Here is a 12,182-nt window from a genome sequence, read left to right as displayed (position 1 = left end):
CTAGAAATATGACAGGCACTGTGCACATTTAAGGTCTAACTTGGTTACCAAAATGTGACTCAAGGAATGTATGTTGGAGTTCAGTGAACATTTTCACTCCACAGGTGTTTTGTAAATTTATTTTCCTGGATTAAATTCCCTACAGTTGGAGAACAGTAAAAATTGCAATTTGATTTAATAATGTGGGAGAATATGAAGATGTGAAGAATACATTATGGTAAAACAAGGTGCAATAAGTATGAGGTAAATAAATCATAGAATTACCTGTTCTGCTACTCGGCATTCCACATTTTCTCCTTGGTCATCTTGTAAGTAAACCGCTCTGAAATGGGGTTGAGTGGCAGTTGCGATCTTCACGTGGGGGCAAAACCACACCCGTATGTGATATTCAATAGCTGCATGATGTCACTGCAACATTGGCAGCTATTGGATATCGCATGTGGTTGCGGTTTTGATGATCGTGACTGCCACTCATCCCCTCTCGAGGCAGAATACTTCCAAGATGACGAAGGAGCAGAACAGTTAGGACTCTTTCTGCTTCCCGGACAACCCCTTTAATAGTCTATTGATGTGTGGTAAACTTTGTAGCAATCTTTTATGCAAAGGACTGGTTTATCAGGACACATGTTTCATTTGTAAAAGTTTTCCTTTTTTGGACCTTCCCTTCTTATCCATGTGGGGCACTTCAATAGGAAAGTTTAGCCCTGGTACAATGCAGGCACATTGATATTCAGAAGTACCTGGCCACACAATGCCAGCTTTATGTACCATTCTTTGGTTTTGCGTAAGCACTGTGGAGTTATCAACTCCTCCCATATACCTATTGTGATCCACTACACAGTCTGAGTGTCATTGTAGTGATATCTTGCACAGGGACAGGGGTGCTGTCATTATTGTGTATCATGGTCAAAATAAGGACATCCCTTCTGTACTGCTGTCACCCCTTGGGTGTTGGATGCACGATCAGCTGTCTCAAGAGGCCTCCTAGTAGTTATGGTAGTGGACTGGCCAAGGGGATACTGGTATAAAAGTTATCCACATCGAGGGGGATATCCTGATCCAATAGTGCTTGCATCAGTTCCAACACAATTTTCCCGCTAACTGCCAGGTTGAGGGGGAGGGGGGGGGGCATTGAAATTGGGTGTCCCTTTCTTCATATACTCTAAGCTTGAAGGTGTACTCTGAGGTACTGTCACAGAGTTTTTACACTGCACTTTGCCCTGTTGTTGGGAAGGTATTGATGAAATTGGAGCCTCCCTTTGAGGTCAATTAGGGATTCATCAATTAAAATTTATTTTTCAGGGATATACACCTCGGAAAATTTGATAATAAAAAGGATCAATGACCGGTCTTAGTTTGTGTGGTCATCTCGGGCTGGCAGATTGCATTATCATTACAATGCAGAAACTTTAAGATTCCTTTAAAGCGAGACCGTATCATGGCCATACATGGGTATTCTGCAATTAATCTCCACTCAGGTACTGTCTAATTTTTTTTTCCTAGCCCCATATGCAGCACAAGGTTCGAAAATGTCATTAGCTGAAAGGTCCATCGACAGTGGTCCATCTCTGTTAAAATCTAGTTAAAAAATTTCTATAAATGAAAATAAAGTGCAAGAGTGCAATATAGTGCAAAAAATATAAATACTGTTTGAATCTAAATGTTAACTATTGTTAGATAAAAAGAACCTGTGCCAAAAAATGAGCAGTTGCTTATCAGTGATGTGCATTGTTACGCCGAGCGCTCCGGGTTCCCGCTCCTCCCCGGAGCGCTCGCTTCTCCCCCTCCGCTGCAGCGCTCCGGTCACGTCCTCTGACCCGGGGCGCTGCGATCCTGCTGCCAGCCGGGATGCGATTCGCGATGCGGGTAGCGCCCGCTCGCGATGCGCACCCCGGCTCCCCTACCTGACTCGCTCCCCGTCTGTTCTGTCCCGGCGCGCGCGGCCCCGCTCCCTAGGGCGCGCGCGCGCCGGGTCTCTGCGATTTAAAGGGCCACTGCGCCGCTGATTGGCGCAGTGGTTCCAATTAGGGTTATCACCTGTGCACTTCCCTATATTACCTCACTTCCCTTGCACTCCCTTGCCGGATCTTGTTGCCTTAGTGCCAGTGAAAGCGTTCCTTGTGTGTCCCTTGCCAGTGTTTCCAGACCTTCTGCCGTTGCCCCTGACTACGATCCTTGCTGCCTGCCCCGACCTTCTGCTACGTCCGACCTTGCTTCTGCCTACTCCCTTGTACCGCGCCTATCTTCAGCAGCCAGAGAGGTGAGCCGTTGCTAGTGGATACGACCTGGTCACTACCGCCGCAGCAAGACCATCCCGCTTTGCGGCGGGCTCTGGTGAATACCAGTAGTGGCTTAGAACCGGTCCACTAGCACGGTCCACGCCAATCCCTCTCTGGCACAGAGGGTCCACTACCTGCCAGCCGGCATCGTGACAGTAGATCCGGCCATGGATCCCGCTGAAGTTCCTCTGCCAGTTGTCGCTGACCTCACCACGGTGGTCGCCCAGCAGTCACAACAGATTGCGCAACAAGGCCAACAGCTGTCTCAACTGACCGTTATGCTACAACAGTTGCTACCACAGCTTCAGCAGTCATCTCCTCCGCCAGCTCCTGCACCTCCTCCGCAGCGAGTGGCCGCTCCTGGGATACGCTTATCCTTGCCGGATAAATTTGATGGGGACTCTAAGTTTTGCCGTGGCTTCCTTTCCCAATGTTCCCTGCATCTGGAGATGATGTCGGACCTGTTTCCCACTGAAAGGTCTAAGGTGGCTTTCGTAGTCAGTCTTCTGTCCGGAAAAGCCCTGTCATGGGCCACACCGCTCTGGGACCGCAATGACCCCGTCACTGCCTCTGTACACTCCTTCTTCTCGGAAATCCGAAGTGTCTTTGAGGAACCTGCCCGAGCCTCTTCTGCTGAGACTGCCCTGTTGAACCTGGTCCAGGGTAATTCTTCCGTTGGCGAGTATGCCGTACAATTCCGTACACTTGCTTCAGAATTGTCCTGGAATAATGAGGCCCTCTGCGCGACCTTCAAAAAAGGCCTATCCAGCAACATTAAAGATGTTCTGGCCGCACGAGAAATTCCTGCTAATCTACATGAACTTATTCACCTAGCCACTCGCATTGACATGCGTTTTTCTGAAAGGCGTCAGGAACTCCGTCAAGATATGGACTCTGTTCGCACGAGGCGTTTCGTCTCCTCGGCTCCTCTCTCCTCTGGTACCCTGCAATCTGTTCCTGTGCCTCCCGCCGTGGAGGCTATGCAGGTCGACCGGTCTCGCCTGACACCTCAAGAGAGGACACGACGCCGTATGGAGAACCTCTGCCTGTACTGTGCTAGTACCGAACACTTCCTGAGGGATTGTCCTATCCGTCCTCCCCGCCTGGAAAGACGTACGCTGACTCCGCACAAAGGTGAGACAGTCCTTGATGTCTACTCCGCTTCTCCACGTCTTACTGTGCCTGTGCGGATGTCTGCCTCTGCCTTCTCCTTCTCTACAGTGGCCTTCTTGGACTCTGGATCTGCAGGAAATTTTATTTTGGCCTCTCTCGTCAACAGGTTCAACATCCCAGTGACCAGTCTCGCCAGACCCCTCTACATCAATTGTGTAAATAATGAAAGATTGGACTGTGCCATACGTTTCCGCACGGAGCCCCTTCTTATGAGCATCGGATCTCATCATGAGAGGATTGAACTTTTGGTCCTCCCCAATTGCACCTCGGAGATTCTCCTTGGACTTCCCTGGCTTCAACTTCATTCCCCAACCCTGGATTGGTCCACTGGGGAGATCAAGAGTTGGGGGTCCTCTTGTTCCAAGAACTGTCTAAAACCGGTTCCCAATAACCCTTGCCGTAACTCTGTGGTTCCTCCAGTAACCGGTCTCCCTAAGGCCTATATGGACTTCGCGGATGTTTTCTGCAAAAAACAGGCTGAGACTCTACCTCCCCACAGGCCTTATGATTGCCCTATCGACCTCCTCCCGGGTACTACTCCACCCCGGGGCAGAATTTATCCTCTCTCTGCCCCAGAGACTCTTGCCATGTCCGAATACGTCCAGGAGAATCTAAAAAAGGGCTTTATCCGTAAATCCTCCTCTCCTGCCGGAGCCGGATTTTTCTTTGTGTCCAAAAAAGATGGCTCCCTACGTCCTTGCATTGACTACCGCGGTCTTAATAAAATCACGGTTAAGAACCGCTACCCCTTACCCCTCATCTCTGAACTCTTTGATCGCCTCCAAGGTGCCCACATCTTCACTAAATTGGACTTAAGAGGCGCCTATAACCTCATCCGCATCAGAGAGGGGGACGAGTGGAAAACGGCATTTAACACCAGAGATGGACACTTTGAGTATCTGGTCATGCCCTTTGGACTGTGCAATGCCCCTGCCGTCTTCCAAGACTTTGTCAATGAAATTTTTCGTGATCTGTTATACTCCTGTGTTGTGGTATATCTGGACGATATCCTAATTTTTTCTGCCAATCTAGAAGAACACCGCCAGCATGTCCGTATGGTTCTTCAGAGACTTCGTGACAACCAACTCTATGCCAAAATTGAGAAATGTCTGTTTGAATGCCAATCTCTTCCTTTTCTAGGATATTTGGTCTCTGGCCAGGGACTACAGATGGATCCAGACAAACTCTCTGCCGTCTTAAATTGGCCACGCCCCTCCGGACTCCGTGCTATCCAACGCTTTTTGGGGTTCGCCAATTATTACAGGCAATTTATTCCACATTTTTCTACCATTGTGGCTCCTATCGTGGCTTTAACCAAGAAAAATGCTGATCCCAAGTCTTGGCCTCCTCAAGCAGAGGACTCCTTTAAACGACTCAAGTCTGCCTTTTCTTCGGCTCCCGTGCTCTCCAGACCTGACCCTTCCAAACCCTTCCTATTGGAGGTTGATGCCTCCTCAGTAGGAGCTGGAGCTGTTCTTCTACAAAAAAATTCTTCCGGGCATGCTGTCACTTGTGGTTTTTTCTCTAGGACCTTCTCTCCAGCGGAGAGGAACTACTCCATCGGGGATCGAGAGCTTCTAGCCATTAAATTAGCACTTGAGGAATGGAGGCATCTGCTGGAGGGATCAAGATTTCCTGTCATTATCTACACCGACCACAAGAACCTCTCCTACCTCCAGTCGGCCCAACGGCTGAATCCTCGCCAGGCCCGGTGGTCTCTGTTCTTTGCCCGATTTAATTTTGAGATTCACTTTCGTCCTGCCGATAAGAACATTAGGGCCGATGCTCTCTCTCGTTCCTCGGATGCCTCAGAAGTTGATCTCCCTCCGCAACACATCATTCCACCTGACTGCCTGATCTCCACTTCTCCTGCCTCCATCAGGCAGACTCCTCCAGGAAAGACCTTTGTTTCTCCACGCCAACGCCTCGGAATCCTCAAATGGGGTCACTCCTCCCATCTCGCAGGTCATGCGGGCATCAAGAAATCTGTGCAACTCATCTCCCGCTTCTATTGGTGGCCGACTCTGGAGACGGATGTTGGGGACTTTGTGCGAGCCTGCACTATCTGTGCCCGGGATAAGACTCCTCGCCAGAAGCCCGCTGGTTTTCTTCATCCTCTGCCTGTCCCCGAACAGCCTTGGTCTCTGATTGGTATGGATTTTATTACTGATTTACCCCCTTCCCGTGGCAACACCGTTATTTGGGTGGTCGTTGATCGATTCTCCAAAATGGCACATTTCATCCCTCTTCCTGGTCTTCCTTCTGCGCCTCAGTTGGCTAAACAATTTTTTGTACACATTTTTCGTCTTCACGGGTTGCCTACGCAGATTGTCTCGGATAGAGGGGTCCAATTTGTGTCTAAATTCTGGAGAGCTCTCTGTAAACAACTCAAGATTAAATTAAATTTTTCCTCTGCATATCATCCCCAGTCCAATGGACAAGTAGAAAGAATTAACCAGATCCTGGGTGATTATTTGCGACATTTTGTTTCCTCCCGCCAGGATGACTGGGCAGATCTCCTTCCATGGGCCGAGTTCTCGTATAACTTCAGGGTCTCTGAATCTTCCTCCAAATCCCCATTTTTCGTGGTGTACGGCCGTCACCCTCTTCCCCCCCTCCCTACCCCCTTGCCCTCTGGTCTGCCCGCTGTGGATGAAATTTCTCGTGACCTTTCCATTATATGGAGAGAGACCCAAAATTCTCTCTTACAGACTTCTTCACGCATGAAGAGATTCGCGGATAAGAAAAGAAGAGCTCCCCCCGTTTTTTCCCCTGGAGACAAGGTATGGCTCTCCGCTAAATATGTCCGCTTCCGTGTCCCTAGCTACAAGTTGGGACCACGCTATCTTGGTCCTTTCAAAATTTTGTCTCAAATTAATCCTGTCTCTTATAAACTTCTTCTTCCTCCTTCTCTTCGTATCCCTAATGCCTTTCACGTCTCTCTTCTCAAACCACTCATCCTCAACCGTTTTTCTCCCAAATCTGTTCCTCCCACTCCTGTTTCCGGCTCCTCGGACGTCTTCTCGGTCAAGGAGATTTTGGCTGCCAAAAAGGTCAGAGGGAAAAATTTTTTTTTAGTAGACTGGGAGGGTTGTGGTCCTGAAGAGAGATCCTGGGAACCTGAGGACAACATCCTTGACAAAAGTCTGCTCCTCAGGTTCTCAGGCTCCAAGAAGAGGGGGAGACCCAAGGGGGGGGGTACTGTTACGCCGAGCGCTCCGGGTTCCCGCTCCTCCCCGGAGCGCTCGCTTCTCCCCCTCCGCTGCAGCGCTCCGGTCACGTCCTCTGACCCGGGGCGCTGCGATCCTGCTGCCAGCCGGGATGCGATTCGCGATGCGGGTAGCGCCCGCTCGCGATGCGCACCCCGGCTCCCCTACCTGACTCGCTCCCCGTCTGTTCTGTCCCGGCGCGCGCGGCCCCGCTCCCTAGGGCGCGCGCGCGCCGGGTCTCTGCGATTTAAAGGGCCACTGCGCCGCTGATTGGCGCAGTGGTTCCAATTAGGGTTATCACCTGTGCACTTCCCTATATTACCTCACTTCCCTTGCACTCCCTTGCCGGATCTTGTTGCCTTAGTGCCAGTGAAAGCGTTCCTTGTGTGTCCCTTGCCAGTGTTTCCAGACCTTCTGCCGTTGCCCCTGACTACGATCCTTGCTGCCTGCCCCGACCTTCTGCTACGTCCGACCTTGCTTCTGCCTACTCCCTTGTACCGCGCCTATCTTCAGCAGCCAGAGAGGTGAGCCGTTGCTAGTGGATACGACCTGGTCACTACCGCCGCAGCAAGACCATCCCGCTTTGCGGCGGGCTCTGGTGAATACCAGTAGTGGCTTAGAACCGGTCCACTAGCACGGTCCACGCCAATCCCTCTCTGGCACAGAGGGTCCACTACCTGCCAGCCGGCATCGTGACATGCATTACTTATCAGCACTTAGTAGCGCCAAGACAGACACAGAAAATTAATTTCCATGATTAAGTAAAACCACAAAGACCCTGCACTAAAATTCATTATTACCAAAAAGAGTGGTTGCTGATAACTAATTTGCATCACCAATCAGCTCACAGAAAAAAATTATCAGTACAGAAAAAATAAAATAAAACACTTCCCCAAAAATGAGTGGTAGGACACACACAGGAAAATAGTTTTCAGTAAAAAAAACAAAAACAAAAAAAAAACCTGCTCCAAGAGTTAGTGGTTGCTGACCAGTAATTTGCATTACAACTCCAAAAAGTAAGATGCTGTTCAGTATCAATGACCAGCACCCAGGGAAGGGTCCGGCCACACAGCAGAGGACAGTTACTGGTGTAAGGACCTAAAAAAAAAACAACAACCCTGAACCCTAAAAAAGAAAAAAAAGAAAGAAAAAGCTGATCAGTGATCAACAGATAGGGACAGGCAGCACACAGATCAAGACATTTTTACACAAAGCATCCCTGTCTATCATCTCTCTCTCTACCTCACCAGAACACTGGCCAGAAGTGCCTCCCACAGCTCACCGTTCCTGACTGGAATGAGGCAGGCAGTGCAGGGATTTTTTAGATTGCCTGCCTCGGCCAAGACTGGTCGGTCACCGGAGTCTGGATTCCCCCTGCTGAGCTGTTATTGGCTGATCAGAATTGACCAGCAAATTAAACAATGACTATTTGGTGACTTTAATAACAGCAGCCATCTTTACCAGATCACCAAGTTAGTGATCCCTTGTAGGAGTACTCCGGGATTGGAAAACTTGTCCCTTATCCTAAGCATAGGGGATGAGTTTCAGATCGTGGGGGGAGAGTCCGACCACTATCACAGGGCACCAGCAGTCCATGGGAAGGGGGGGGGGTGTCGCCACAAGGTGGCAGCTGACACACCTCCTCAATACAACTCTATGGGAGAGCCGGAGTGCTGCCTTCGGCAATCTCTGGCTCTGACATAGCGCTGAATTTAGGGGATTTGTCGGCCGCTGCTTCATGCGTTGGTCGACATGCTCTATCTGACCGGAAAGCCCCGTAGAGGAAATTGCGGGGGGCCCAGCGGTTGGACCCCCCAGTAATCTGAAGTTTATCCCCTATCCTAAGGATAAGTTTTCCAAACCTGGACTACTCCTTTAATGCTGCACTATACATATAGAGCACTTATCACTGAGGGGTTAACATTGTTTAAACAGGTTAGCCAAATGCAAAGCTAAATTGTGATGTGATATGTATAGAGCCTTGTTTATGGTACCAGATCTAAGCCAACATGCACATATTGAAATGTACAAATGGACTTAGTAGTTATTTAGTAGCATATATTTCACTCTTCATAAAAAAAAAAAAAAAAAAAATATATATATATATATATATATATATACATATATATATATATATATATATATACACACACACACACACACACACACACACACACACACACACACACACACACACAGTGTGAAGCAGCACCACAAAAATATATAATGCCAGGCTCCAAACCTGATAAGGGTTTCCTCATGTAAGCAAAAAGCAATGCAGCACTCCAAAAATAGTGAAAAAAAATTAAAAAAGTGGATTTACATAACCCATGTTCAAGCAATGTTTCAATTCTTCAATAAAAGCCTCAGTTTTTTTCATTTTCTTTTTGGAGTGCTGCGATGCTTTTTGTTATATATATATATATATATATATATATATATATATATATATAAATTTAACTGTTTGGTCTTTTATTTATTTTTTTCTGATTGGGCTTTTATTACTTGCTGCATTTTTAGGCCCAGTACTTTTTCAGTACTTACTGAATCATGAAGGATAATGGGCATTCCAACAGGTCTACAAAATGAAACATGTAGAAGGTTTGTGCACATCAGCACATGGTCCCCAAACTATTTTTTATTATTATTTAAAAAAATAGTTTGTCACATTCCTGGGTAGATATGATCCAGACATCCACACACACACCACACCCTGAACTGGTCCGTCAAGTCACAGACATATAAAGGCCAGAAACATGTCCATTTAAAATAATAATGCCAAAAACTGGGAATAAGTAAGGAATTGGGAGGATTTTTAGACTGCCACTGTTTTTTTATTTGTGCAAGTACATGTTGTCTTAGTATTTAGTCAGTGTTGGTATTTCACAGAAAAGAGACATTGTGGTCTGGACATCTTGGTCTAGAGAAATGCCCATAAACAAGGTGGGGTAGGCGGATTACAGTTTCACACAAATTAAGGTTAATTATTGTACAATAAAAACGTCTCCAACTTTCAAATTTTCTTGAAAATTAAAGGGGTTATTCACCATAAGGTGATTTTAGTACGTACCTAGCAGACAGTAATGGACACGCTTAGTCAGGATCTGCACTTGTCTTGGTGCTAAATGGCTATGTTATGAGATTACCATAACACTGTGGCTAGCTTTTTGTGAACTGGTATTTCCTGTTTGACTTTTCTTTTTTTGACTACAAATCCCACAATTCCATTTTCCTCCCCCCCACACATCAGCCCCTTCCCCCATTGAAACATAAATGAGCTGCATCCATTCAAAAGACCTGTGGTTTTCAATCAGGGTGTCTACAGCTGTTGTATTAGTTGCAGATTGATCTCTCTCCCACCAAGCGATCCCTCCACCCATTGAAGCAGACAGGCTCCCTGTCATCAGATGACTAGTGAGTCAGGTCTCGGCCGCATTGCAAGCTGAGAAAAATCTGAGACAACAGTCATTTTGTATGCTGATAAAAATAAATATTGTAGTGAAAATCACAGAAGAATTGTGAGAAAACCGTCACACACAGGTACAGACACTATATTATGAACTACATTAACTTTAACACTTTACAGCCCCTGTAGCATAGTCAAATAAAAAAAAATCCTGGTATACCCCTTTAAGTCTTCCCTGTTTTGTCTTTTGTTTACAGAATTTTTTTCCTATTACAATTAAATGTTTTTTCCTTCTTTATTTGAGGAAACTGAAATGTGATACCCTTTAAGCACAGTTCAACCTCCAACAATGTGGCCATAATGTGAATCATGGGTCCTAAGCATAGCACTCATCATATGATCATAGATCATGTGAAAAACTGGTTGGTTGGGCCAGATTTCCCTTTTAACCCGTTCCTGCAAAATCAGGTACATGTATGTGGTGATGAGGATTGACTTGCCGCATCACCACGTACATGTACCTGATGGATTTAACCCCTTAAGGACCAAGGTCAATTTGGTCTTAACCCCTTAACGACAATGGACGTAAATGTACGTCATGGTGACGTGGTATTTAACGCACCATGACGTACATTTATGCGCCGCCATGATCGCAAGCCCAAGAGCTTTGTTCGCGTCATATGCGGCAGGTCCCGGCTGCTATTTAATGCCAGGGACTCGCCGGTAATGGCGGACATCCGCGATCGCATGGATGTCCGCCATTAACCCCTCAGATGACGTGATCAATACAGATCACGGCATCTGCAGCAGTGTGGTACTTTGAATGGATGATCGGATCGCCCGCAGCGCTGCCGCGGGGATCTGATCATCCAGCATGGCGGCCAGAGGTCCCCTCACCTTTCTCCGGCCGTCTCCCGGGGTCTTCTGCTCTGGTCTGAGATCGAGCAGACCAGAGCAGAAGATCACCGATAATACTGATAAGTATTATACATAGCACTGAACAGTATTAGCAATCAAATGATTGCTATGAATAGTCCCCTATGGGGACATAAAAAGTGTAAAAAAAAAAGTTAAAAGATGTAAAATGAAAAATTAAAAAATTTGAAAAATCCCCTCCCCCGATAAAAAAGTTAAATGTCAGTTTTTCCCATTCTACTCCCAAAAAAGAGTAAAAAAAATATATTAATACACATATTTGGTATCTCCGCGTGCGTAAAAGTCTGAAATATTAAAATATATTGTTAATTATCCTGTACTGTGAACGGCATAAACGTAAAAAAAATTTAAAAAGTCCAAAATTGCTGCTTTTATGTCACATTTTATTCCAAAACAAATTAATAAAAAATTTCTAAAAAGTAAAACCTAAGCAAAAGTGGTACTGATAAAAAAAAAATACAGATCATGGCGCAAAAAATTAGCCCTCATACCGCCCCATATATGGAAAAATGAGAAAGTTATAGGTGGTCAAAATAGGGCAATTTCAAACATACTAATTTTGTTAAAATGGTTTGAGAATTTTTTTAAGCGGTACAATTATAGAAAAGCATATAACATGGGTATCATTTTAATCGTATTAACCAACAGAATAAAGAAAACATGTCATTTTTGCTGGAAAGTGTACAGTGTGAAAACAAAACCTTCCAAAATTTCCTAAATGCGGTTTTCTTTTCAATTTTCCCACATAAATAATATTTGTTTGGTTGCGCTGTACATTTTATGGTAAAATAAGTGATGTAAATACAAAGTACAATTGGTGACGCAAAAAAACAAGCCCTCATATGGGTCTGTGGATGGAAATCTAAGAGAGTTATGATTTTTAGAAGGCGAGGAGGAAAAAACAAAAATGCTAAAATAAAATTGGTCTGGTCCTTAAGGCCAAAATGGGCCTGGTCCTTAAGGGGTAAAAGGGGTACTCCGGTGTAAAACTTTTTTTTTAATGAACTGGTACCAGAAATTTAAACATATTTGTAAATTACTTCAAATTAAAAATCTTAATCCTTTTAGTACTTTTTAGCAGCTGTATGCTACAGAGGAAATTCTTTACTTTTTGAATTTCTTTTTTGTTTTGTCCACAGTGCTCTCTGCTGACACCTCTGTCCATGTCAGGAACTGTCC

At 45.9% G+C, this 12,182-nt stretch overlaps 1 protein-coding gene across 9 annotated transcripts in view; it reads right to left on the bottom strand.

Moving 5' to 3' along the window:
* The window catches only part of ZNF469 (zinc finger protein 469), a 607,005-nt gene that overhangs the window by 172,978 nt on the left and 421,845 nt on the right, over positions 1 to 12,182 (bottom strand). The gene's annotated exons all lie outside the window — the stretch shown is intronic.

This window comes from Hyla sarda, chromosome 6 (assembly GCF_029499605.1).
Source record: "Hyla sarda isolate aHylSar1 chromosome 6, aHylSar1.hap1, whole genome shotgun sequence".
NCBI lineage: Eukaryota > Metazoa > Chordata > Amphibia > Anura > Hylidae > Hyla > Hyla sarda.
Note: the sequence above shows the minus strand (reverse complement) of the source record. Positions and strands in the feature narration are given on the sequence as shown.